The 25,612-nt window shown below is 38.3% G+C and overlaps 1 long non-coding RNA gene across 5 annotated transcripts in view; it reads left to right on the top strand.

Annotated features, from left to right (window-relative positions):
- The first annotated feature begins 388 nt into the window (after nt 1–388).
- The window catches only part of LOC308647828, a 258,854-nt gene continuing 233,630 nt past the window's right edge, over nt 389–25,612 (top strand). For 2 of the 5 annotated variants that reach the window (XR_014021711.1, XR_014021712.1), the window contains exons 1-2: nt 389–468; nt 13,336–13,686. This is a non-coding gene — a long non-coding RNA (uncharacterized lncRNA). Of the gene's footprint in view, nt 469–13,335; nt 13,694–24,810; nt 24,857–25,612 lie in introns of all 5 variants that reach the window. The other 3 variants (XR_014021713.1, XR_014021715.1, XR_014021714.1) reach the window with 3 other exon arrangements.

Genomic DNA, 25,612 nt, shown 5'->3' with positions numbered 1-25,612 from the left:
GCTAATTGTTTTTTCAATGATTACTTTCTCTTTTCTGCATTTAGAAATACCAGTCCTAAGTTTCATCTGCATTTATCTACCCAATTAGTAGAATTTTTTAGTCTTGCTTATTACAATGGTCATGACATCAAGTTCTGGCCAATGATATGTGGGTGAACCCTGAGTTAAGGCCTGGAAAGTATGTAAGAGATATTTCTATCTTGTTTGTAGAACTCATTTGGGGGTTTGTGTGGTCTTAGTTTGTATCCTAACAAATGATGACCTTGTTTAACACCTACACTATTAAAGCATGTCATACATATGCATACCCAAATTAGATTGGAAGGGTGGTAGGCTTTCAGTAGAAGCCATATTTAGAAATTTGAATTTTGATCTTTTGCCTGCAGAATGATATTTGATATGACACTCCTTGTGATGTTGTGCAGAGGCAGTGAGCTGCAGCTGTTAGTCAGCCACACCATCATGAAGGTAAACAAGCTACCCTCTCGGCATACTGTGTTGCTAAGCTGTGATTTTGGGTAGATTAGGTGTATTAAAATAAAATTTTTGACTAAGATGTTTTCAATTTATGATGGATTTATCAGGTTATAACCCCATTTCAAGTGAAAGAACATATTTAAAAATTTTATTTAAATCATTCAAGACTTTAAAAAGCTAAAGGAAATAAGTGTTAAAATATTTTTTATGGCAGTATTGAAAGACATATACAAGATTATAAACTAGACTTTGCTTGTGGTTTCAATATTGGAAAAGAATTTATTATAAGCAATATTTTACTTGTTGAAATGTCTACATTAAAATTGCATTTTTAAAATAAATTTATAAAAATGCATTTTACATATAGGTTTTTTTTTCTTGTACTGGGAATTGAGTCCAGGGACGTTTTAACACAGAGCTATTTTCCCAGTCCTTTTTTTGGTTTTTATTTTGATACAAGGTATCACTAAATTGCAGAGGTAGTTTCAGACTTACAATCCTCCTGTCTTAGCCTCCTGGGGTTACAGGCATGGGTCACTGTGCTTGGCCTACATATAGCATTTTTAATATCATCCTTTGGTTAAAATAGTTTGGTTAAAGGTGAATGAATAAAGAAAATGTGGTACACATACACAATGGCATATTACTCAGCCTTAAAGAAGAATGAAAGTATGGCATTTGCAGGTAAATGGATGGAGCTGCAGAATATTATGCTAGGCAAAATAAGCCAAAACCCAGAAAACCAGAGGCCAAATGTTTTCTCTGATATGTGGATGCTCATCCATAATGGGGGGCAGGGTAGAGAAGAATGGAGGAATTTTGGATTGTTCAGAGGGGAGTGAGAGGAGGGGAGAGCGTATAGGGATGGGAAGGACAGTGGGATGAAACCAACGTTATTACCCAATATACATGTATGATTACACAACTGGTGTGACTCTGCTCCATGTACAGCCAGAGGGATGAGAAGTTGTGCTCCATTTGTGTACAATGAGTCAAAATGCATTCTATTGTCATGTATAACTACGTAGAACAAACTAAAACAACAACAACAACATCAACAACAAAAATGGTTTGGTTAAAAAGATTACTTATACCAATGTTATTTTACAGAACGATGTGCTCCAAGCTATGGCTTTCTGAGGAAGTGACTTGATACAGAGAAACATAAGCAAAGTCCATCACAAGGAGGAGCTAATTGTTTCCCTAGATTAGTGTTACAAACTAGTTTCTGTGGATAGGAACAGGCGAGGGGCTCTACAAATGTTTGATTTAAATTTGGTTAAAAATATTTTTGAAAATATTTTAAACCACTCTTGAAAAGACAGCTGTTAAAAAATATTTTACTGACAGCTGTTTTATTTATTTTTTTTCTTGCTTTAGCAAGTTTCTTTTCTTTTTTTTTATTGGTTGTTCACAACATTACAAAGCTCTTGACATATCATATTTCATACATTAGATTGAAGTGGATTATGAACTCCCGATTTTACCCCAAATGCAGATTGCAGAATCATGTCGGTTACACAGCCACATTTTTACATAATGCCCTATTAGTAACTGTTGTATTCTGCTACCTTTCCTATCCTCTACTATCCCCCCTCCCCTTCCCTCACATCTTCTCTCTCTACCCCATCTACTGTAATTCATTTCTCTCCTTGTTTATTTTCCCATTCCCCTCACAACCTCTTATATGTAATTTTGTATAGCAATGAGGGTCTCCCTTCATTTCCATGCAATTTCCCTTTTCTCTCCCTTTCCCTCCCATCTCATGTCTCTGTTTAATGTTAATCTTTTCTTCCTGCTCTTCCTCCCTACTCTGTTCATAGTTGCTCTCATTATATCAAAGAAGACATTTGGTATTTGTTTTTTAGGGATTGACTAGCTTCACTAAGCATAATCTGCTCTAGTGCCATCCATTTCCCAGCTGTTTTAGAATTCCAAGGACACACATGAATCCAAGGATGAGATGTTGCAAAACTGCTACCATTTGAGATGAATTTCCTGTGAGATTTAGGATTGTCTCAGTATTGTGCAACTAAAACACAAATACAAAAACAAATTAGATGCTAAGCCTCATGGGGCTACAGTTGACAACTATAACCACCAGTTAAAAGTTTTTGGAGAATTTATCCGAACAACTTTATTTTCTATAAATGTGCATCAAAACAAATTCTTACAAACAAAATGCTACTTTACATATTGGAGTTGAGTGCAGAATTTTATTCAACAGGAGGATTTCATCGCTAAAAAAATATATGAAGGCTACTTACTTAGTTTTCCCTGTAGAATATCAGTTGTCTCCAGTGGGTTTTGGACAGGAATCATCAGACAGATAATTTCCCATTGAGATGGATAGCTGGTGTCTGAAAGGAAGGCACTCTGCTGTTGACTGAAAGAAGATCAATATGTTCTTTACACCCGGAACATAGGCAGTGCCAATGCTAGTCAGAGTTTAATTTGTATTTGAAGGTTAGTTGAGGGGCTACCCAACTTTGCATGCACTGGGGCATCAGATTTAGGACAGAACATTGTTTGGATTAGCCCTGGGTCTATTCAAGTGCTAAGCAAGGTCTAAAGTTGAGAGTTCTGTGATTTAGACATGGGAGAATATCCTTGCATGAATAATTTTTGAGGGCACACATAGTTAAATATATGTTTATTACTTACTTAGTTTTCCCTGTAGAATATCAGTTGTCTCCAGTGGGTTTTGGACAGGAATCATCAGACAGATAATTTCCCATTGAGATGGATAGCTGGTGTCTGAAAGGAAGGCACTCTGCTGTTGACTGAAAGAAGATCAATATGTTCTTTACACCCGGAACATAGGCAGTGCCAATGCTAGTCAGAGTTTAATTTGTATTTGAAGGTTAGTTGAGGGGCTACCCAACTTTGCATGCACTGGGGCATCAGATTTAGGACAGAACATTGTTTGGATTAGCCCTGGGTCTATTCAAGTGCTAAGCAAGGTCTAAAGTTGAGAGTTCTGTGATTTAGACATGGGAGAATATCCTTGCATGAATAATTTTTGAGGGCACACATAGTTAAATATATGTTTATTATTGTAAAATCTTAACATTAATCAATAAGTATCATTTTGCTATTGGCATTGTGTGCTGATGTACTTTCTTTCAGAGGTATGTCCGAATGGACCAGTAGTTTTTTTTTTTAATATTTATTTTTTAGTTTTCGGTGGACACAATATCTTTATTTTACATTTATGTGGTGCTGAGGATTGAACCCAGTGCCTCATGCATGCTAGGTGAGCGCTCTACCCACTGAGCCACATCCCCAGCCCCTGGGCCAGCAGTTTTACCATGACCTCTGAGAAATGTGGAGTAATAGGCACTACCCCAGACCTATTGAATCTGAATGTGTACTTTAAAAAGGAAAGGCTGAGGATGTAGGTCAGAGGCAGAGTTTTGACTATCATGTGTGAAGCCCTGGGTTAAATCTGCAGCGCACGTGCGCTTGCGCTCTCTCTCTCTCTCTCTCTCTCTCTCTCTCTCTCTCTCTCACACACACACACACACACACACACACACATCCTTGGGTAATTCATAAGCATATTGAATTTTGAGAACAGTTGCATTCAATGTTAGTAGCAAAGGAAACTCCAAGGCAATTCATTGAATCAACTGTTTGAGTAGAAACTTGAAAAATATTAATCCCCTAGATGACCCAATTTAGAGTTTGGCTTTATATTTAATATTAAATATAAATATTTAAATATTTTTCTGTCAGTATTGGTCTAATATCATGAGCCACTTTTGTAATAGCCTGAATACTTCAAAACAAATAATTATGACTATTAGAAGGGAGCAACTTGAGTTTTCCTAGGCTTTCCCAAGTATCACTCCGTGCTTACAATGTTGCTAAGTCTGGTTTTCATAATTTGTTTTCAGTTCTACTTTAGTTTTTCCATATTTGTTTATTTGTTTTGCAGGACTGGGATTTTAACCGAGGGGCATTTTACCACTGAGATACATCCCCAGCCCTTTTTATTTTTAATTTTGAGACAGGATCTTGTTCAGTTGTTCAGGCTGGCCTAAGATTTGCCATCTACCTGCCACAGCTTTCCAAGTAGCTGGGATTAGGGGTGTGTGCCACTGTACCTGGCTTCCCATTTTTATTTTTTATTCAGGTCCTAATTTTCTTATGAATTTGATTTCAATTTTCTTTTCCCCCCAATTTTAATTGTTGTTCAGGTGCTAATTTTGTAGGAACTAATGGACTTTCACAAGGTCCTAGAAGGATCTATCTTCTTGTGACTTGAATATGAAAGGACCTAAAAAACATGCAGAAAATACTGAATTTTGACATTTGTACTTTAGACAGAACATGTGCCAGATCTACTCCAATAGCTTCATAAACTACAAGCTAACATGACAAAGTTTAGAATGTGAAAATTTTTTGAAAATAATGCATTTTAAAAAAATTATAACTTTTTTTGTTTATAAGTCACAATTTTCAAAAAGCAGTTTTTCAAATCTTAGGTATGATTTTTAAGCTGCTTTTTTTCCAAGCTGATTTTGGAGGATGACATTTCCAGAATCTTTCTTTTTCTGAAGACAAGAACACAATTTATTATAGAATTTGACTATTGGAGATTTCAGAATTTCAATTGGGTTTAGTGTGCCTTGTTCTGAATTGTGTGTGTGGTACTGAGAATATCAGTGATTGAAATGTCAGGCAATATTCTTGCCTGCTGGATTAACTATGATGATACATTTTCCCTGGTGTTCAGATTGTCAAAATTTTGAATGATTAATCACTTGCATCTGACATCATTAAAACCGAGAGTTTTCAAAATAGTTTAACATACATTATCTTATTTATTAGTCTTCACTGTAACTTTGGTGATAATTTTTATTATCCTTATTATAGAAGTAAAGAATCTGTCTAAGGATGATTAATTACACTGAGCACAGAGAGTAAATGGTTGAAATCAGGGGCTTGAATCCAGGTTACCTGATTTCTAATTTAATGCTTTCTTTACCACACAATTTATTTTTTATCATTTATTTATTTATTTTTGTGTCGAGTACTGGGGGTTGAGTTCAGGGACACTCGACCACTGAGCTACATCCCCCGCCCTATTTTGTATTTTATTTAGAGACAGGTCTCCCTGAATTGCTTAGTGCCTTGATTTTGCTGAGACTGGCTTTGAACTCAAAATCTCCCATCTTAGCCTCCCAGGCTGCTGGATTACAGGCATGCGCCAGTGCACCCAGCTTTTACCACACAATTTTCATTCCTTTTTAGTGGGTTGTGTTCATCTCAGAATTTCCTTAAATACCATGTTAACTTGTATATAGGAGTCAATGCATATAACTCAAAGAAATTGATTTTTTAAAAATAAACAGTATCTATATTCTGCCTTAACTCTAGCCAAGGAGAAACTTTACTAAATCTAAAGTTTTCTCAATTCAATTATAATCTGTCCTTCAATTGAATAATTCTAGGATCCTAAAAATAAAGTATAATATGCAACCCTTTCCTTAAAATTTTTAAAAATAGATTTCTACTTGAAGAAGAATGAGGTAATACTCTTTTCAGATTTATTACCATATTAAATAACAAGTTTCCTTCTAGTTACAGGGGAATTCAAGAAAATAGATAATAAATAATGGCTATTTGTAGCACTTGAGGAGCTTTATTAATAAGTTATGTCAAACCATGTAATGCTTTTTCTTCAGAGTTATTATTCACCAACACTTTATGGGTTTCTATTTTTATGTTGCTTCTGAAATGTAGTTGGATTCTTATATTTAGGGAGATATTCATTTGTTTCTTTGTTGAGTTTATTTTGAGGGTGAACCACATTTAGGTATCGTTTTCATGTCTTGAGCTTTGGCATTTATATTTTCATAAAATAATCAACTTGATGTTTTCAGAATTGGCTCTTGGTTTTCTAGTATTTGCTCATTTTGTTTCTTTTAATGCAAACAATTGTGAACTATTTGATATCTGTTTATTACAATTGATTTTTGCTCTTCAACTATGATATCTAGGTATAGTTCAAGAAACTATATAGGCTGTTTTCAAAGGGTCTAATACTATTATCAGTCCATTGGGAAGTTAAATTAACATATGATTTTGATTAATTTTAAAAATAAGTGGACTGGGAATGTAGATTATTCAGTCTAGACTTTGTATCACCTCTCTTTTTGCCTTCATGTTGCCTCCAGCTAAATGTCCTGATGTTTTGTCACTTGAGAATCAGGTTCAGCTTCTTTCTCACCACACAGCCAAGAGCTACTGTCATAGAATCTCAGAGCTTATGTTGGTGTCACTTAATGCTTCTTTCCCTGTTTGCCTTCTGCATTCAGTTAGTTACTGTCACAGTCCATTTTATGTTGTCAAGAGATAGCCAAGTGTGAGTAACTTATATAGCAAAGAGACTTATTTGACTCATGATTGTGGTGACTGAAGGGCTTGAACAGCAAGGATGCTGGCCTTCTGGTGAGAGTCCCTTTTTTTGTTACAACATGACAGAGCAGAAAGGAAAATAGTCAAATGTAGAAGACCAAGTGCTTGGGATGGTCTTACTTTATAGCAACCTGCTCTTGAGAGAATGAATCCATTTACACAAGACCTGACCCACTGTTGCTAGGCCGCATTCATCCACTCCTGGAATGGATCCTCATGATCTAACCACCTTCCACTGGGCCTCACCTTTTAAAGCTTCCACCACCCTAACGTTGACACACTGGGAACCAAGCTTCTATCCCATGAACCTGTAGGGGACAAAATATATATCATCCATAGCAGTTAACAACCGAGGTACTGTTGGCTGATTTGAATCCCTCTTACATATTGAGGTTGAAACTCCCAGTACCTCAACTTCAGAATGTGACTGTCTTTGGAAACTGATACTTAAAAGAGGCAGTTAAGGATAAATGAAATCATTAGTTGGGCCCTAACTCAATATGACTGCTGTCCTTATAGAAGAAGAGATTAGAATGCAGGCATATATACAGGGAAGAGCATGTGAAGACACAGGGAAAGATGGCTATCTGCAGGCCAAGGAGAAAGGATCTCAGATAAGAAAACTAACACAGATGACATCTGGATCCTTGACCTTTGGTCTCCAGAACTGAAAGAAACAAATTTCTACTGCTTAGTCTTTCCAGTGTGTGGTGCTGTGTTGTGCCGCCTCTAGCAACTAGTACTAGTACACTTGGCAGTTCTCTTCATGGTTTCTTGAGTTTTGACCACCAAAGACTAAATTTTGGTTCTTTATTATCACTTTATTTACATAAAGTCTCTAAGACAACATTTCATTTTCTATACTTTGGCCTAATTTGGGGAGATATTGATTATTTAAAATTTTTTTTCTCTATTGTCCTCTAGTTCTAAATATAGAAGAAGCCTCCTCCAGGAAGCACAACCACATACTCATTTATTAGGCTCCTTTGTACTTAGCACTTGTCTCAATTACCACACTTTATCAACTAGTTATAATTATGTGTTTTACTACTTTTCTCTGCCACTCTCGATATTGCAAATACCTAAGGTCAAGGATTGATTCTTGAACATCGTATTCCCATTACCTAGCATAGTACCTGGCACAAGGAATGTGCTCAATAAATACTTATGAAAATTCCTTTCTATTAGTATCAGTCAAGATACTGCATTTAGAGGCTGGGGTTTTGGCTCAGTGGTAAAGCACCTGCCTAGCTTGCATGAGGCACTGGGTTTGATCCTCAGCACTACATAAAAATAAATAGATAAAATAAAGGTATTGTGTCCATCTACTACTAAAAACATTTTTAAAAGATACTGCATTTTGCTTCTGTAGCAAACAATCCCCAATACCAATGTTATAAAACAACAAGTTTCTTCCTTATGATACATATTCATTGTGGGCCTGCTGGAAGTTGTGCTCTGTGACAGTTTCTCTTACATCCAGGTTAATGGAGTAGCCCACCATTTGGATTTTGTTTATCACAGTGGCAAAGGGAAAAGGAGAACATGGTGAATTCTATAGTGATTCATAAATCTGCACAGATAAAACTTCAGCTCACATTTCATTTATCAGAGCAAGTCATCTGACCATATATGATGTCAATGTGGGGGGGAGGAAATTGCAATCATATCATGTGGTAGAAGAAGTAAAAAACATTATGAATAGCACTAGTGACTACCCAGAATTTCTGTGCATGGCACATTGTTTCATTTATGATTTGCTCTTTTAACTTTAATGGTTTTCTTCTATTTTTTCTTTATTGGGCATGAACTTTGCTAAATTATTAGCTTCAAAATTATTTTTTCCATATTCAATATGGGTCTTATGACCCACAAGAAACTGTTCTAGGTTTTCTTTAATATTTTGCACCTTATCTTCTTGAGGGCTTGTTATGGTTGGTATATGGATGTTCTCCCCAAACCCCTGTGTTTATGTAGGAATATTCATAAGGTAAATGTTTGGGTGATGCAAGCTGTGATGGAATCAATTCATCCTAGTTTGAATAGACTAACTAGGTAATAACTCTGGGTAGATCAGGTGTGGCTAGAGGAGTGGTTTGATCTTCCCTGCAGTCTTCCCCTTGCTTTCTCTCTTTCCTGGCTGCCATGAGCAAAGCAGCTGCCCTCTGCCATGATGTTTTGCCCCATCTTGGGTCCCAACCAATGGAGTCAGCCAACCATGGACTGTATCTCTTGAGACAAAATAAACTTTCCCTCTCTAGTTGTTCTTGTCAAGTATTTTGGTCACAGAAATGCAAAGCTGCCTAACACAGAAACTGATATCGAGAAGTGGGGTCATTGCTGTGACTAACCTGACCATTTGGTTCCAAAACCTTTGAGACTGATTTTCAGTAGGAGTTTGGAAAACTTTGGAGATGCAGGCTAGAGAAGGTTTAGAATGCTATGAGTGGATTTTAATGGGCAATTTGGTTGAAGCTCAGAAGATCAGAATGCCAAGAGGAATGGCATTTCCTGTCAAAATGTAGTTTCTCTTAACATAGATTACTATGAAAAATATCCTGGCCTTTTCTAAGCAAGCCAGTATAATAAGAATCCATAGTGAACCACTCACCATGATGAAGTGGGACTTATCCTTGGGATGCAAGGGGTGGTTGAACATATGCAAATCAATAAGTGTGATACACCATATTAACAGGATGAAGGACAGATGGCATACATTCATTTTAATAGGTGCAGAAGCAGCATTTGACAAAATTCAATATCCCTTTTATGATAAATCTTTCAAGAAATTAGTCAAAGAAGGAATGTACCTCAAAACAATGAAGCCATATGTAAAAGGCCTATAGCTCACATCATACTCAACAGTGAAAAGCTGGAAGCTTTTGTATTAGGAATACAAAATTAGGAATAATTTTTTATATTAGGAATGAGATAGGGATGCCCACTCTTGCCACTTCTTTTCAACATAATACATCACGTTTTAGCCAGAGTAATTGGGCAAGAATAAGAAAAGGTATTCAAATAGGAAAGGAAGAATCAAAATTGCCTCTGTTTCCTGATGGCATGATCTTATGTATAGAAAACCCACTAAATACTCCACTAAAAACCTGTTAGAACCAATGAACAAATTTGGTAAAGTTGCAGGATACAAAATTAACACACAAAAGTCAGTAGTATTTTGAAAATACTAACAATGAGCTATGTGAAAAATAAGTAAATAGAACCAATTCTGTGAACATAATAGCTTGAAGAAATACCTAGGAGTAAAGTTAACCAAGGTAATAAAAGATTACAATACTGAAAACCATAAAAACATTAATGAGAGGAGTTGATGATACAAATTAAAGGAAATATATCCCACATTCATCTATTGGAAGAATTATTACTAAAATGTCCATATACCAAAAAATTATCTACAAATTCAATGAAACCCTTTTCAAAATTATGTTATTTTTCACAGAAATAGAAATAACTATCCTAAAATCACATGGAATCAAAGACCACAATTTGTCAAAGCAATCTTGAGCAAAAGTAAGAAAACTAGAGGCATCACAGTAGCTGACTTCAAAATTTATGGCAAAGCCATTGAAATTAAAATAGCATAGTGCTGGTGTTTGAAACAGGCACATCAAACAATAAAACTGAATGGAGAGCCTAGAATAAATATATGTATTTATGGCCAATTGATTTTCAGCAGTGGTGCCAAGAACACAATGCAGAAGGGATGATCTCTTCCACAGTGTTGAGAAAAATTGGATTACATGCAGAAAAATGAAGTTGGATTCATCTCATACCATATACAAAATTCAACTCAAGATGTACTAATGATTTGAGCATTAATTTTCATACTAGAAGAAAACATAGAACAGGTCAGTGACATTGACCTGGACAAAAATTTATTTTATATGATCCCCAAAGTTGAGCCAACAAAAGTAAAAACAAATGGGATTACATCAAACTAAAAAGCTGTTTTAGAAAAAGAAACAATAGAATGGAAAATAGACCTCCAATAGAATGAAGAGATAATTCATGAACTGGGAGAAAATATTTGTAAATCAATCATACCTCAGGTAAGAGGATGATATCTAAAACATATAAGGAATTCATACAACTCAAGAGCAAGAAAACAAAATAACCCAATTATAAATGGACAAAGGACCTGAATATATATTTCTCAAAAGAAGATGTACAAATGGCCAACAGATATATAAGAAAATCCTCAACATCATTTATCATCAGGAACATGCAAATTAAAACACAATGAGATATCACCTAACACATATGAATAAAATATGTTTAAAGTCATGACAAAAACTAACATAAGATAATTCAAAGCAAACGACATTCTGAGAAGAGTTTTTGCAGTCCATAGTGAAAAGATTTATATGACTATTATATATAGAGAGATCCCATAAACAGAAGATTTAGTCTATTAGAAAAATGGGTAAGTATATAATCAGGCAGTTCACATTCATGCACATGTGCACACACAAAAAAACATATGAAACCAGTAAACATAAGAAAAGTTGCTACCTCTTAGTGCTGATGAGAGTGGCGGGTGTGGACATTTCTAGGTGCTACTGGTGAAGTGTAGAATAATGGTACAGCCCTTTCGAGCTGAAGTTTTGGCATGTCTATAAAAAATTTTAAACATTTATATGTTTTAATCCAGCTCCTTCAATTCTTGAAATCTATGCCTAGAAAGGAGAGGAATGATCACTGCAGCACTATTAGTAAAAATAAAAAAAAATTGGAAGCAAGTTAAATGTCTCTTGATAAGTAAGAAATATATCTATAGAATGAAACAATATGCATATATTAGAAGAATGAAGAAATAATGAAAAAGCTAAGATTTATTGAGTATTCACTGTGTTCCAGGCACATTTGCAAGTGCTCCTATAAAATTACATTTACAAATAAGAACAAGAAGATATACACAATGTATTTAGTGAAAAAAGGTTTCAGACCAAAATGAAAATAAATGTGATTAAATAAATTCGAGTATAAATTGACCATTGTAAAGATCCAGACATTTTCATTTCTGTATAAAGCATTGAGTAGATATATAAATGCAGACATCCTGATACAGACATATGTGTGTGGATAGAGGCAGGACCACTACACTCTAAAATAGTATCGGTCATTAAATCTAGGAATTGGATTAGATAGAAGAGACTTATATTTCTCATATAATTATATGAGAAATATATAAATCATGGTATTGCTGGTTATTTTTAATTTTTTATGCTTTTCAAATGAAAAGTTAAATAAAAACAGGTCAGAAGTGGTTCAGGAATAGTACTGATCTGTTCCACTGTAGGAATCGCTGGATCTGTGAGTATCATTTTTGGTCAAAAGCTTGGGAGAAGAGCACTGCTTCATTGGAGTGGTCAGAGAGAGTTAGATGTTCTTCCAAGTGAGGGGCCTTGATTCTATCTGTATTAACATTGAAGAATACACTTGAAAAACAGATGATAATCATACCTCATTGAAGTCAACAGTCCCCAGGGAAAAGGGAATTTGGGTAGCTACTGAAAGGGTAAAGTTTCTAAACTGCAAAACCCGAGTTAAAAAGTAAAGGACTAGGTATTGTAAAGTTTCTGAACTGCACACAGAACCTGAAATTCCTGAGGCAGTTAAGACAATGCCCGGAACTGACCATTTAGTTGTTTAATAACCTAGGACCTTGTGTAGCTTGGCACGTAGGCATTCAGGGCCCAAACCAATCAGTTTAAATGTGTACCCCGCTTAGGAGTGACCAATCACCCCCGCCCGATCTGTTCCCGCCAATGAATGTGCTAATCATGTATGAGAGTTGTTGTTCAATTTTCCCGTGCTTCATGATGATTTGTTCTGATGTATGCAAAGCCCCCGCCCTCCCCAAAGAGTGTACTTAAGCACTGCTTAACCTCTGCTCTGGGCTCTGGGCTGCTCTCCCTTCTTGAGTGAGCACGGGCCCAGCATGCTGGATTCTCAATAAATCCCCTTTTGCTGATTGCATGAGCCAGTCTCTTGGTGGTTTCTTCCTCCGACGTTCGCGGGACCCTTACACTACATTTGGGAGCACATTTTGAGAAAATGGGTGGAGGTAGGGTGGTGGTTTGAATTATTGTAGTGTCACATGAGGACTCCAGGTGCCTTGGGGATGAAATAAAGCAAGTGGTAGAACTATTTATTTATTTATTACAATTTTTTACTTTATTTGTATTTGACTTGGGTTCTTGTATTTGTTGTTTGGCCATGAAAATCATTTGCCCCTGAGGTTCAATACTTGGTATTTTTTTTTTTTTTTAAAGAATGACTGAATGTGAGTACAAGGTCTGGTTTGGAGATAACAAACTGGTATTATCAGTGGTTTCACTGTGCCTTGTCCAGCTTTGTTTAATCTGGGCCAGCATCTCCTTACTGTTTCTCTCCTTTCTATTCTTCCAGTGCTATGGAGAAGAGGAGACAGGGTATGCAGGAGGAAGAAGAAAAGAACCAAGACTACTCTAGTTTTGAGTCACTCATTGTTGGAAGTCATTCAGCAGGAGGACTGGCTGCTTGTGTTTATCCCTGTTTGCACTGCACCCCTCTTATTTTTATAGGGGCACTCTGCATCTCTTCAGATTTCAGGATAACTATCCTGTGCCTTAATCTCTTTTGTGTTGCTGTAACAGAATGCCAGTGACTGGGAAAATTATAAAGAAAAGAAATTTCTCATAGATCTGGAGGCTGGAAGTCCAACATCAAGGTGCCAACATCTAATGGGGGTCCTCTTGCTGTGTCATCCTGTGGCAGAAGGTGAGAGGTGAGAGAGGTCTCAACTTAATTTTAAACCCACTCTGTGGTGAGCCTTGCCTGTGATGGCCGTGTGAATCCAGTCATTAGGGTATAGAACCCTTGTTGGGCAGGGCCCCAGATGGCTATAATTAGGCTCCCTCTCTGAACCTTCCAGTGATATGTGGTTTCAGTGTGTAGCCAAGGTAATGAACACTCAGATTCAGTGAATGTACTCAAGGTCCTACACATTTGCTTGTGAGCATGCACCAATTGATGTGACCTGTTAGCAGTGTGCCCTCTTTGGCCTGCATATAAAAAAAGGCCTATTGGACTGGGGATGTGGCTCAAGTGGTAGCGCGCTCGCCTGGCATGCGTGCGGCCCGGGTTCGAACCTCAGCACCACATACAAACAAAGATGTTGTGTCCGCCGAGAACTAAAATAAATAAATAAATAAATTCTCTCTCTCTCTCTCTCTCTCTCTCTCTTTAAAAAAAAAAAAAAAAAAAAGGCCTATGGAAATAGCTTGAGGGACTAGCCAGGGGCTAAATGGAACTAGCTGGGGCCTGACTAGGCTATTGCTGCCTGTGAATAAAGGATGACTACCATCCCAATACATCTTGCGTCTTTTCCCGCCTGCCAGGAACCCAGATCTGTTTCCAGGGTCTGAGCCTCAGCCTTAGTGCAACAGCCTTCCTGACTTAATCACTTCTTAAATTTCCCACCTGTCGACCCTGTTGTGATGGGGATTAAGTTTCCCACAAAGGACCTTTGGAGGACACATTTGAACCGTAGCATCCCATGACTTCAGTGTTCTGAGGAGTCCCCCAAGGTCATCAATGTGCTATTTGTCCAGCTTTGTTTCTTGTTGTAAATATGAGAGTCACAGCTCTGAGCTGAAGCCACATTGTGATGATTTTAAGTAATCTAATTACTAAAGTGATTTACATGAAATAAACCAAGACAAAGACTAAAGAAAACTTGACAGAAATTGAAAAGATACAAGTTCAGAAGAGATATGTGAGTGATATGATTAAGAAAATAATGTTGACCAAAACCCCATCCTTTTTCTAACAGTGACTTTTCATTATTTGTGTGTAGTGGGCATTTACTAATGATAACATATTTTATTAAAAGTTTTGCCACGCTTTAAAAATCAAATCCTTTTAGCAATTTGTTTTGTACATGTTCTCTTATTTTTCCCATTATGAGGAAACTGAGGGGCAAAGAATTTGAGTGACTTGCCACAGTTATACAACTAATGAGTGTTGGAACTGAGATGCCAATAACACTGAGCTGACTCCAGAGCTGTCTTCTTTATATAAATAAAACGAGGCTATCACTTTTTCAGATATTAAAAAGAATCCAGTTGAACAAAGAAAGGACATGCTGTAAGAAATAGTTCAATAGCAGAAGATCCTATAATAGTATTTGAAAGGAGAAATATTCTCATACTGATGAAAGGAAGAAAGGGAAGAAAAACCTGTGAGGATTTTACAGCACCCTCTCCTGACCCAGGAAGACACTTCTAAGAGCTGCATGAAACTGTATTTAAGGTCGACAGGAATAAAACTGTCCATCTTACTTTTCTTATACATACACCCTTAGACTCCTCTGCATTACTCATTGGCATCTCTAGCTCTTCAACTCCAAAAATTTCACCGAAGCCATTTGAGCATTTTAAGTTATATTTTAAATTATATCTTTTTCATTTTAAATTATCTCTTCCTACTGTTGGTAGATGTTGTGTGCATTACATTACAGGAGAATCATTCTCTTTGCCTGAGGAATAAGACTGTGTAAAAGTAACCCATGTTGTATTAGGAAAGTCTTTGTATACAGATACCTGGGAAAGAGTGCTCACAGGGCACAGGCACAAGCATCACACATGAGGAGTGACAGTGTTCAGCTGTGCTTCCAGGAAACCAATTTATTTTGTATAGAAACAAAGTGGAGACCAAAGAAATTATATTAGTGGAAGGCGTATTGGAATGTATTTAAATATATCGGTTGCTCATAAACTGTTAGATATTAAATACATAACATTTAGGTTCTAGGTTTTGTTTCATGACCTGTTAGTGGTGGTGGTAGAGGGGCAGGGAGGAAGGAGAGGGTAGGAGAAATAGTTTGTCCATTAGAGGAATTTTAAACTGAAAAACCCAAGAAAATACTTCTTGTTATCAGTTATGCTTCATGTGGACACTGAAAATACCCTGAAAATACCTCCTATAATTTTGATTCTAACACTTTAGGGTACACCCAATGAGGTGTGTGTGTGTGTGTGTGTGTGTGTGTGTGTGTGTGCAAATCTTATTGTGAAGTCAGCAATTACAGGGAATCCAGGATATTTTTCAGCAGCAACCCTTATTTCAAAATGTAAGCTAGACTTTGAGAATATTTGAATATATCAAATTGTAACAAAATAGCATTTTGTTGATGAGAAAGCCCTCTCCCATCCAATCTGAAATGGATGAAGGCAGTATTAACTTTAGTCCAAATTTAAAGCAAAATCTGCTTCACTCACCTTTCTAGGAGACAGACTACATTCTTAAGAAATGCGCATTCTATAGAGGGTAGGAAAGGCAGCAGAATACAACAGACACTAGTATGGCAATATGTAAATCAATGGAAGTGTAACTGATGTGATTCTGCAATCTGTATACGGGGTAAAAATGGGAGTTCATAACCCACTTGAATCAAAATGTGAAATATGATATGTCAAGAACTATGTAATGTTTTGAACAACCAACAATTAAAAAAAAAGTAAATTTAAAAAAAAAAGAAATGTGCATTCTAGTCAGAAGCTCTCGCTTTACATGTTTTTCTTAATGTGGGAGAGAAAGGGTGCTTCAGTGAGTCGCGGTCCTGGCAGCCTCAAGAAGGGCAGGGCACCCATGTCTTGCTGCAGGTGCCAAGGGTCACCTGGTTCCTTTCATTTCAACATTAAAACACTCCTGAGAAAAGAGTCAGGCTCTCCACCTTTGAATATTGCTCAATCATTTCTTTTTACTTCTTGCTTCAGTGAGCCCAGCATGTGGTTTGCAGGGAATCTATTAAAAAGAAAACCCTTCACTGTTCTATGGATGGATTTCGGAGAAATCTACAGTCAACTCATGTTTCTCAATTCCTTCACAACAGCTCTAATTCTCTCAGTCTTGGTGAGGGCATACTAAAAAATTGGTTCCTAATTTATAATTTAACAAGTGACAGAATATTTCGACATTAGCAAAGGAAGGGAATTGTTTTATATATCATCGGTGACTCAAATCATGACCATGGCTTTTCCTTTTTGTCAGTTGTGCTGAGCAGATTGTCACAGTCAAATAACAGCGCTGTTAGAAGTCTAGGCCAATTGTGTTGAAACTTTCTGGGTAAATGAGATCATTTGGGCTCTACCTTATATATAGATTACAGCAGTTGTCATTAAGAATGCCTGCTCCTGGCTGGGTGCCTGTAATCCCAGTGGCTTGGGAGGCTGAGGCAGAAGGATCATAAGTTCAAAGTTAGCTTCAGCAATTTAGCAAGACCCTAAGCAACTTAGTGAGACCCTGTTTCATAATAATAAAATAAGAGCTGGGGATGTGGCTCAGTTGTGAAATGCCCTGAATTCAATCCCCAGTACCCACCCCCACAATAAAAAAATAATGCCTGCTCCAAACCCCTTCTCTTTTTCTCTTTCTTTTCCTCCTTCTCTGTAACTTTTTTGGTATTTGTATTTGCAACTTGAACTTTGTATTTATCTCTGGGTTTTAACTTCTTGATTTCCATTTTAAAGGGCCACCTCAGCATCTCACCAATATCTCTGCTATGGTTTGGATATGGATTGTCTCTGCTATGGTTTGGATATGGTTTGGATATGGTTCCTGTGTTGGAGGTTTGGTCCTCAGTCTGACAATATTGGGCGGTGGTGGTACCTTTAAAAGGTGGGGCCTCCTAGGAAGGCTCTTGCATGATTGGCATGGGTATTGCCCACAGAAGAGATTAAGGGAGATTTTAAGGGACCCTGCATTAGTTATAAGACCTTTAGTTGTTATAAGAGTGAGCTTGACTCCTGAATTTTTCTGTGGCTTCCTGCCATGTGATCACTTGCTCTCACATGTGTTCCACCATTGTGGTGTAGCCATCATGAGGTCCTCAGCACAGCTGAGCCAATGCTGGTGCCAGGCTCATGAACCTCCATAACTGTGGCTAAATAAACCTCTCTTTTTCATAAAGTTACTCAACTTCAGGCATTTCATCACAATAATGAAACATGGACTAACACCATCTCCTAAACCATAGTGAGTAAAGGATGGCAAAAAGCTTGTCAGAGAAGGTGTTAGTAGTCAGAATGGCCCAGCATAGGGGCTTTTGTCCTGTGGTATGGTAGAGGGCACATTTCTGATGACTATATTCCCCACTCATTTGGATTCTCACACAGAGTTTGGTTTAGCTGGCTTTAAAAAAAAGGTTATGGTAAATCTACTCTTTGAGAAATCCTTGAAAATAAGCTCATCCAGATAATTCTTTAGACCAGAAACTTAAAATTCTGTAGGCAATGCGTGCAACAAACATAAATGAGTGAAGCAAATGACATTGAAACTAACATCACTTTATAAATCACGGTGTGAACATAAAATACAGATACACAAATTCAGCCCACTGCCTGGCTGGGGGTGTCTCATGTTTTATACTCATTTTGTTTTCCTGCAGTCAGAATGCTTCACTGGGTAATAGAGCTCTCTCTCCTGTGGTCCCTGAGAACCATCCTCCCAGCTGCAGGTCCCATTTTTAGCTAGAGCAAATCTCATCTCATTTAACCAATCTTTTTGTAAGTGGTTGAGTTGAGGAAGTTATTGCTTTCTGTGGTCTAAATTGCCTAACCGAAAGTCATTTTACCTAACTCCTAAGATCCCTGTGGGAAAATCCCAATTGGTCACTGTGTCTGTGAACTAAATAAGGTGCTGCCTGGTTCCTCCTCACAAGCAGAACTAGTTTTAAGATCTTCACTCCCATCACCTTAGTTAAACTTGAAAATTTTCTATTTGTGATTGCAAGAAAGGCTACCCAATGTTGCTATTTCTAAATGTTATCACAAAGCATCTACCTTCAGACACAAATCAATTCCATTATAGGATTGTTGCTGGGAAATCTGACTATGCCTCTCATTGACCAAAAAATATGTTGCAAATTGTGAACCATTTGCAATGAGGTTCTGAAATTTTGTGGTATCCATCAGGTATTGTTTCTTTTGTAAAAGTTAAAAAGTGCTACTTTTTTTCTTCTTTTCAATATAATCAAATACTTAGGAGGATTGTATAGTAATTATCATTTAAAATTAGGATTAATATTTAACTGAGTATGCAGCAAAATTAATTAGTGGCTTCTGCAATACAGGCATGGATAGTATCTAGCAAAAGCTCTATGTTGTAAAGTTATTTAAGCATATAATGATTACCTTTCACTTGTGCAGGACATTTTTATAGGTAATTCACTACTAAGAAGCATTTATTAAGGCAATTATTAGCATCTTCTGCTTTTATAGTTATAAATAAGCCATCTCATTCCCTACTAGAGAACTTATTATGATCCCCTTTATGTGGACAAGTAAATGGAGGGAAAGATTGAGCCTTAATTGTGTAGTTTGTCTGCTGATTAGTATACAGTGAAAAGATTGTGGTGAGCCGTTTCTGCGGACTGTGGTCGCCATTACAAGATGGCGCTGGCTCCGCTGTGGTCTGTAACAAACAACTCCTTATTTGGGAGAGTTGGCGCATGGTTTTTTAACACCCTATGAGAAAGCTCCACGTGGCAGCTTCGCATTGGGGCTTGAGATGCTTTATTAAGGCTGGGAGAGGCATCCGAGAGAGAGAAGAAGAAATATCAAGGACCTGAATAAACGGCTGAAAGAAGATTCCTGTTGTTGCGTCTTCCTTGCGGGCAAGGGGGTCGCGACAAGTGGTGCCGAAACCCGGGAACCAGAACTTTCAGTCGTCAGGGGTGGTGCACCGGATAGTCCCAGTAAGTGGGACCCGCGACCAAAGCGGGGATAGTCCCGGTAAGTGGGATCCGCGACCAAAGCGGGGTCAGCTCCTCTACAAAGAAAGAGAGAGCCTCATATTTTATTGCAGCTGCAATGTGTACTTTCACTTTTGTTTTCTGTGTTTCTTTTGTCGTCTGTGTCTTTTGTTTTCTGTGTTTCTTTTGTTGTTGTGTCATGGGTGCTGCATCTTCAAGTCCGCTTCTCTTGGCCCTAGATGGCCTGTTATGTTCCAAGGGCCTGGAAGTGAAGCATCGTACTTTACAGAGATTTTTATTTGGTCTGGGTTTTTCCTAGGGGCCGCTGGGGCTCAAATACCCATAACATGGCTCACCGAGGAGCCTGTTTGGGTGCCTCAGTGGCCTCTTCCCTCGGTTAAATTGGCAGCAGCCCATGCTCTAGTTAAAGAACAACTTGACTTGGGTCACATCCAGCCTTCTACTTCTCCATGGAATACTCCCATATTTGTCATTAAGAACATACTCCTAAAGACATGTGTCCCCTCAGCCCTCTGTGATTGGCTATGTTAAGTGGAAAGATGTTCTTACGGGCCAATGGAACGGCCCCGACCCCGTGCTGACATGGGCACGAGGATCTGTATGTGTTTTTCCCCAGGATCGCACGGAACCATTGTGGGTCCCTGAACGCCTGACAAGAAGAGTCTTGACGCCAGCTACCCAGCAACAAGAAATACCACAGCAATCCCGTGATGAGGATCTTCATTCTGCTGAGCGCTCTGGCTCTGGTGCTGGTGCCGATGACATGGACGACACCAATGCAGTGGTGGGCAGCGGCACGGGCTTAGCCAATGCCGATGCCGGTTCATGATTTAATGATTCCAGGAATGCCTCCCGTATCATTGGCGAATATTTGGCCGGAAATTGGTCCAGATAAAGCTATGATCATACAAGCTCTTGCAGCTTTAGAAAATGGCATCTCACCTCAAGTCTGGCTTGCGCAGATTAAACAGTAAATCTTTGACATGGTCGTTGCACCCCAAGTTTTATGAACATTGCACTGGGATCGACATGTCTTTCTTTGTTATTCTCTTAGTGTTGGAAAGCCCTTGCACTCTGCCGGCTTTACTGCCATTGCACGCAGATGGGTTTCCACACTAGTGCTTTTCTATCGCCTTAAGACCCGTGCCTTTCTTTTAGGGTGTTGCCAACTTGTTTGTCGTCGTATTTCTATACAGCCACAGTTCAGCCTCAGCCATCCCCCTTCGTCCACCATCATCACGATACAGGATGCGAGGCAAGGCACTGCACTTGAGTGATCCTTGAAGTGGACCTCAAGGAGAGCATGTCCTATTGCATGCGGGTTAGACGCGTCCACGCCCCGTCCCACGAAAAAAGGCGTCGGCTGATATGGCCTCAGATCTGGGGAAGGGCCCTCCTTGGGGCTGAGCCATACTATGCAGCCACTTCTGCACAGTGGGATAGGACCTCTACTCTCGCCTGTATTGTTTTTGGAAAACAAAAGGGGGAACTGTGGTGAGCCGTTTCTGCGGACTGTGGTCGCCATTACAAGATGGCGCTGGCTCCGCTGTGGTCTGTAACAAACAACTCCTTATTTGGGAGAGTTGGCGCATGGTTTTTTAACACCCTATGAGAAAGCTCCACGTGGCAGCTTCGCATTGGGGCTTGAGATGCTTTATTAAGGCTGGGAGAGGCATCCGAGAGAGAGAAGAAGAAATATCAAGGACCTGAATAAACGGCTGAAAGAAGATTCCTGTTGTTGCGTCTTCCTTGCGGGCAAGGGGGTCGCGACAAAAGATTATGATTATCTATGACTTATCTCCAATAATGCTCAATTCTTTACCATATCAGCAAAATGGAATTATATTTTCAGTAAGAAAAAAAAAGTTATCTAATGAGTTTAAAACATGGCCAACCAATTCTTTAACCATTTTTCATTAAGAGGTGGGCTCTTTGTCCCACTTTCTTGAATCTGGGCTTCATGACAGCTTGACCAGTAGGATACTGTGAAAGTCATATGGCGTGGATCTCTGGTCCAGGCTTTAAAAGACTGGTAGCTTCTACTTCCTTTCTCTTAGGATGCCTGCCCTTGGGACCTAACACCACGTCAGAGGAATCCAAAGCAGCTAGCATGCAGCCCTCATGAGCACACAGCTCTAACTGCACCTGCAGGGAACAGCCAGCTCCAACTTGCCTGAAGGTGGGTCCTCTGGCCCTCAGCTGAGCTGCCCTTGATGACTGTGTGTGGAGTAGATTAGCTAGCCCTGTTGATCCCTGCCCAAATTGCAGCTCCATAAAGCAAAATAAATGATCATTGTGTTTTCAAGCCACTAGGTTTTGAGGTGATTTTTTTTTTTTACACAACAATAGATAACCAGAACATGCTGTAAGGAAATGGCAAGGTTCCCAGCCTCCTTCTCTACTGTGTAACAAAAGCTAGGTGCCTCTCTGAAGCTCACACCCTCATTGCTAGTGGTGTATAAAAGAAGAGCAACTGCCCTAGGTTTGTAGGGAGGTTCCCAGCCTTTTTAAAAAGTCAGTGGCATGTTCTTGTTCTGGGATGCTGCGTCGCATCACAGCCTCACCAAATGCACTGAGTGTCTCTGAGGTGTGGCTCAGCTGCAGCTCCAAAGGAGGCAGCTTTGTCTTTTCCCATGTTGTTTTAGCTCAAACTCACCACAGGGTCTTGACAGATCATTTGTTTCTAATGAACCCTATTTCCTCACCTGTAAAATGAGAGGGATTGGATAAATGTTCTCTCGGATCCGATCCTCCCAGTTCTAACACGGTATTATTTTTACCATACATAATCTAAATATGAAGACTCTAAATCTAGCTGCATGATTTGGAAATCTGAATCTTTGCTGGCCCCTCCAAAGGACTCCCCACTTTGTGACCCGATGTTCTTTTCTTTGTAGAGAGTGTTTCATTCCTAGCAAGGGTTGAAAGTAAAATTCACTTGGCCTGAACCCGAATCTCTCCAAGTAACAATTTTTTTTTAATATTTTCCCCTAATTATCCCTATATATTTGGAAACCACGGTCCAAGAGAGACAGCTTGTGTGACACATCGTCAGCACTTGATTTCTGAATGTGCCACTTCCTTACAAAACTTTAGAAGAGTAGCTTAATGTTAATGATTATAACATTCTTTTATTTCTGTAAAATTTTGTGTGAAAGCAATAAACTTTAATTTTTATCTGAAAACTGAAATTTGCTTATCCTTGAATTAAAATATGTATGAATCATGATGATTTAGTGTAATTTTCAAAAACCCTAGTGGCTACCCTTATTGTATGGGGCTGTATTTAAAAATTATTTGTTTAAAATACATTTTTATTTCTAATTGACACATAGTCATTGTACACATTTATAGGGTACAGTGTGACATTTCCATACATATATGCAATGTGATGATTAAGTCAAAGTAATTGGCCTGTCACCACAGATGTTTATCATTTCTTTGTTCAAAATCCTCTCTACTATTTTGAAATATACAATTAGCCCTTGTCAATCATAGTTATCCTACTGTGCTAACACTAGAAGTTCTTCCTCCTATCCAACTTACCCCATACCCATGAGCCTCTCTCTATCCCTCCACCCCATAGTCCTCACAGGATCTGTCCAGCCTAAATAAGAGTGAGGCCCTTATATACTCTCTCCCCCCACCAAAAAAAAAAAAATATATATATATATATGTGTGTGTGTGTGTGTGTGTGTGTGCGTGTATACACACACATGTACATCCATATGCATATATATATATATATATATATATATATATATATATATTTTTTTTTTTTTTTTTTTAACAACATGGAGCCTTTGCAGGATGGGATGTGGCTCAGTGGTTAAGTACTTTGGATTCAATCCGTAGTATACACCCACCCAGCAAAAAAATTTAAAAAAAGAGATACAAATAAGAAAGCAACCTAGGAGCTGAGATGAGGAAGCTTTGTTGGGCAAGTAAAAAAGGGACTAGGATCACTGACTTCACAGAGCTGTTCAAAGATATAATACATTCACAGTCTGATACTTAGTGAACTTTCAACTAAGACTGTGCTCAGCCAAGGTTATTTTCATGAGAATTGTTGAAATATATAATTTTGGTCTTGGAATTGCATATGGTACTTTCCTATTTCTATATCAGTTTCTGTAGTCTTGAATGCCTTACATTAAAAGGTTGTTGTTTACTATGTATACCTCTTTTGCTCAAGTGCTTGATGAATATTGACTGATTTTGGTAAATTTGACTTTTGTTTAAATAATTGTACTTTACAAGAATACAAGTTAGCATATATGTAATGGATAATTATTCTAAGAAAATGCCTGAAGAGATGAATTGTGGCATAACATTTGTAAAATTCATAACATAAATTTGCAATATTATTTTACTGAATAAACATTTTAGTATGAATATATTATTGTTCCTTGAGGACATTAGTCATCTAATGCTGTTTTAACAAATTTTGCCAAAGTTTAGTGCTCAAAACTACATAAAATAAATATTTCCTATGGGTCATAAATTTTGGAATGTCTTAGTTGGTGGTTTCTCACTTGGGTTTCATAAGACTTTTGATAGGCTTTTGGCTGGGGCTGCACTCATCTGAAGGCTAGAATGGGGGCTGTCTAATTTGCTTCCATTAGTTGATTCATATGCTGATGAGCTGATGCTGGTGGCTGTCAGGAGGTGTCAATCTTGGCCTAGTAGATCTTGCCATAGGAATGCTTCAGTGTCCTTTTGACATGGCATCGGACTTACTCTAGAATTAGTGATCCAAGAGAAGGCAAGGAGGAAACTACATGTCTTTCATGACCTAGTCTTTTAAGTAAAACTCTGCCACTTCTGAAATACCTTGTTGATGACATGGATCAGCTCTGATCCATTTGGAAAGAGGCCACTTGGGCTTGGATACTGGGAAGTGAAAATCATTGTGAACCCTCTTAGACGATAGTTACTAGCAAATCAGGGATCTGGTTTAGGTTCTTTCTCTTAGCACTCTGCGCATTCTCCATGGCAAACCCATTCATATCCAAAGATTTGCATACCATCTTTGTGCTCAATTATCCAAAATATATTAATGAACCCATACTTCTGTTCTTTAGCCCCCAGTGCCTAATGAACATTCAATTTATCCATTTACCCAACAGATATTGACTGAGATACTACTAGGAATCAGATCTTAAACCAATCTAGGTAAGTGGCACAATTCTTCTCTCCTAATGGAGATTACAACCTAGCAAATCAAGAAGAAAAAAAAAATACTTAAAAGTAGATATAAGTTCAATCAAAGAACTGCATTGCTGTGATAACGCTGGGAGTACACGATAGAAGAGGAGAAGGTGCTTTCAGTGGAGTGGAAGTACATTTTGAAAAAGTGACATTTAAAATAGACCTGAGAGATGAGATGTAAAAAGTGCGAAAAGAAACTATTCCAGGTCCTGAATGCAGCAAGTACAAGGGCCCTGAGGCAAGGAAGAGCACAGGGAGATCTAGAAAGTGCCAGAATGATGGAGACTGCCCTAGTCAAGTAGGAGAGACAATGGTAAGGGGTGAGACGGGTGAAGTGGACTCAACCACTCAGCCCTGGTGACCTGGGGCTTCCTAACCTATGATATGGGGTTTGAATACAATGAGAAGAAAGAGGGTTTTTCAGTGAGGTTCATTTCTGGGGTACACAGGATGTAACAAGTCTGTATGTGAACCCCATATCTCTGTCTCCTACCCCATGTTGCTGGTTCTCCAATGCTTCCTGCATCACTCAGCAGCAGCAGCATCCATCAGACATGAAGATCTCAGGCTCTGTTGTTTGCCAGGACTGTCTGAATGCTGGCTGCACTGCTTACAGGCAAAGAGGTCCTGGAAGTGTTGTTCTTTGTGTCTGATCTCCAGGTTCCTTACCTTTGAAGTGGGAATTGTGGTAAGGATTAGATTGTGTGACTCCTGGCACAT

This window comes from Spermophilus citellus (assembly GCF_964194105.1).
Source record: "Spermophilus citellus genome assembly, chromosome: 4".
In the NCBI taxonomy this organism is placed as follows: domain Eukaryota; kingdom Metazoa; phylum Chordata; class Mammalia; order Rodentia; family Sciuridae; genus Spermophilus; species Spermophilus citellus.
Note: the sequence above shows the minus strand (reverse complement) of the source record. Positions and strands in the feature narration are given on the sequence as shown.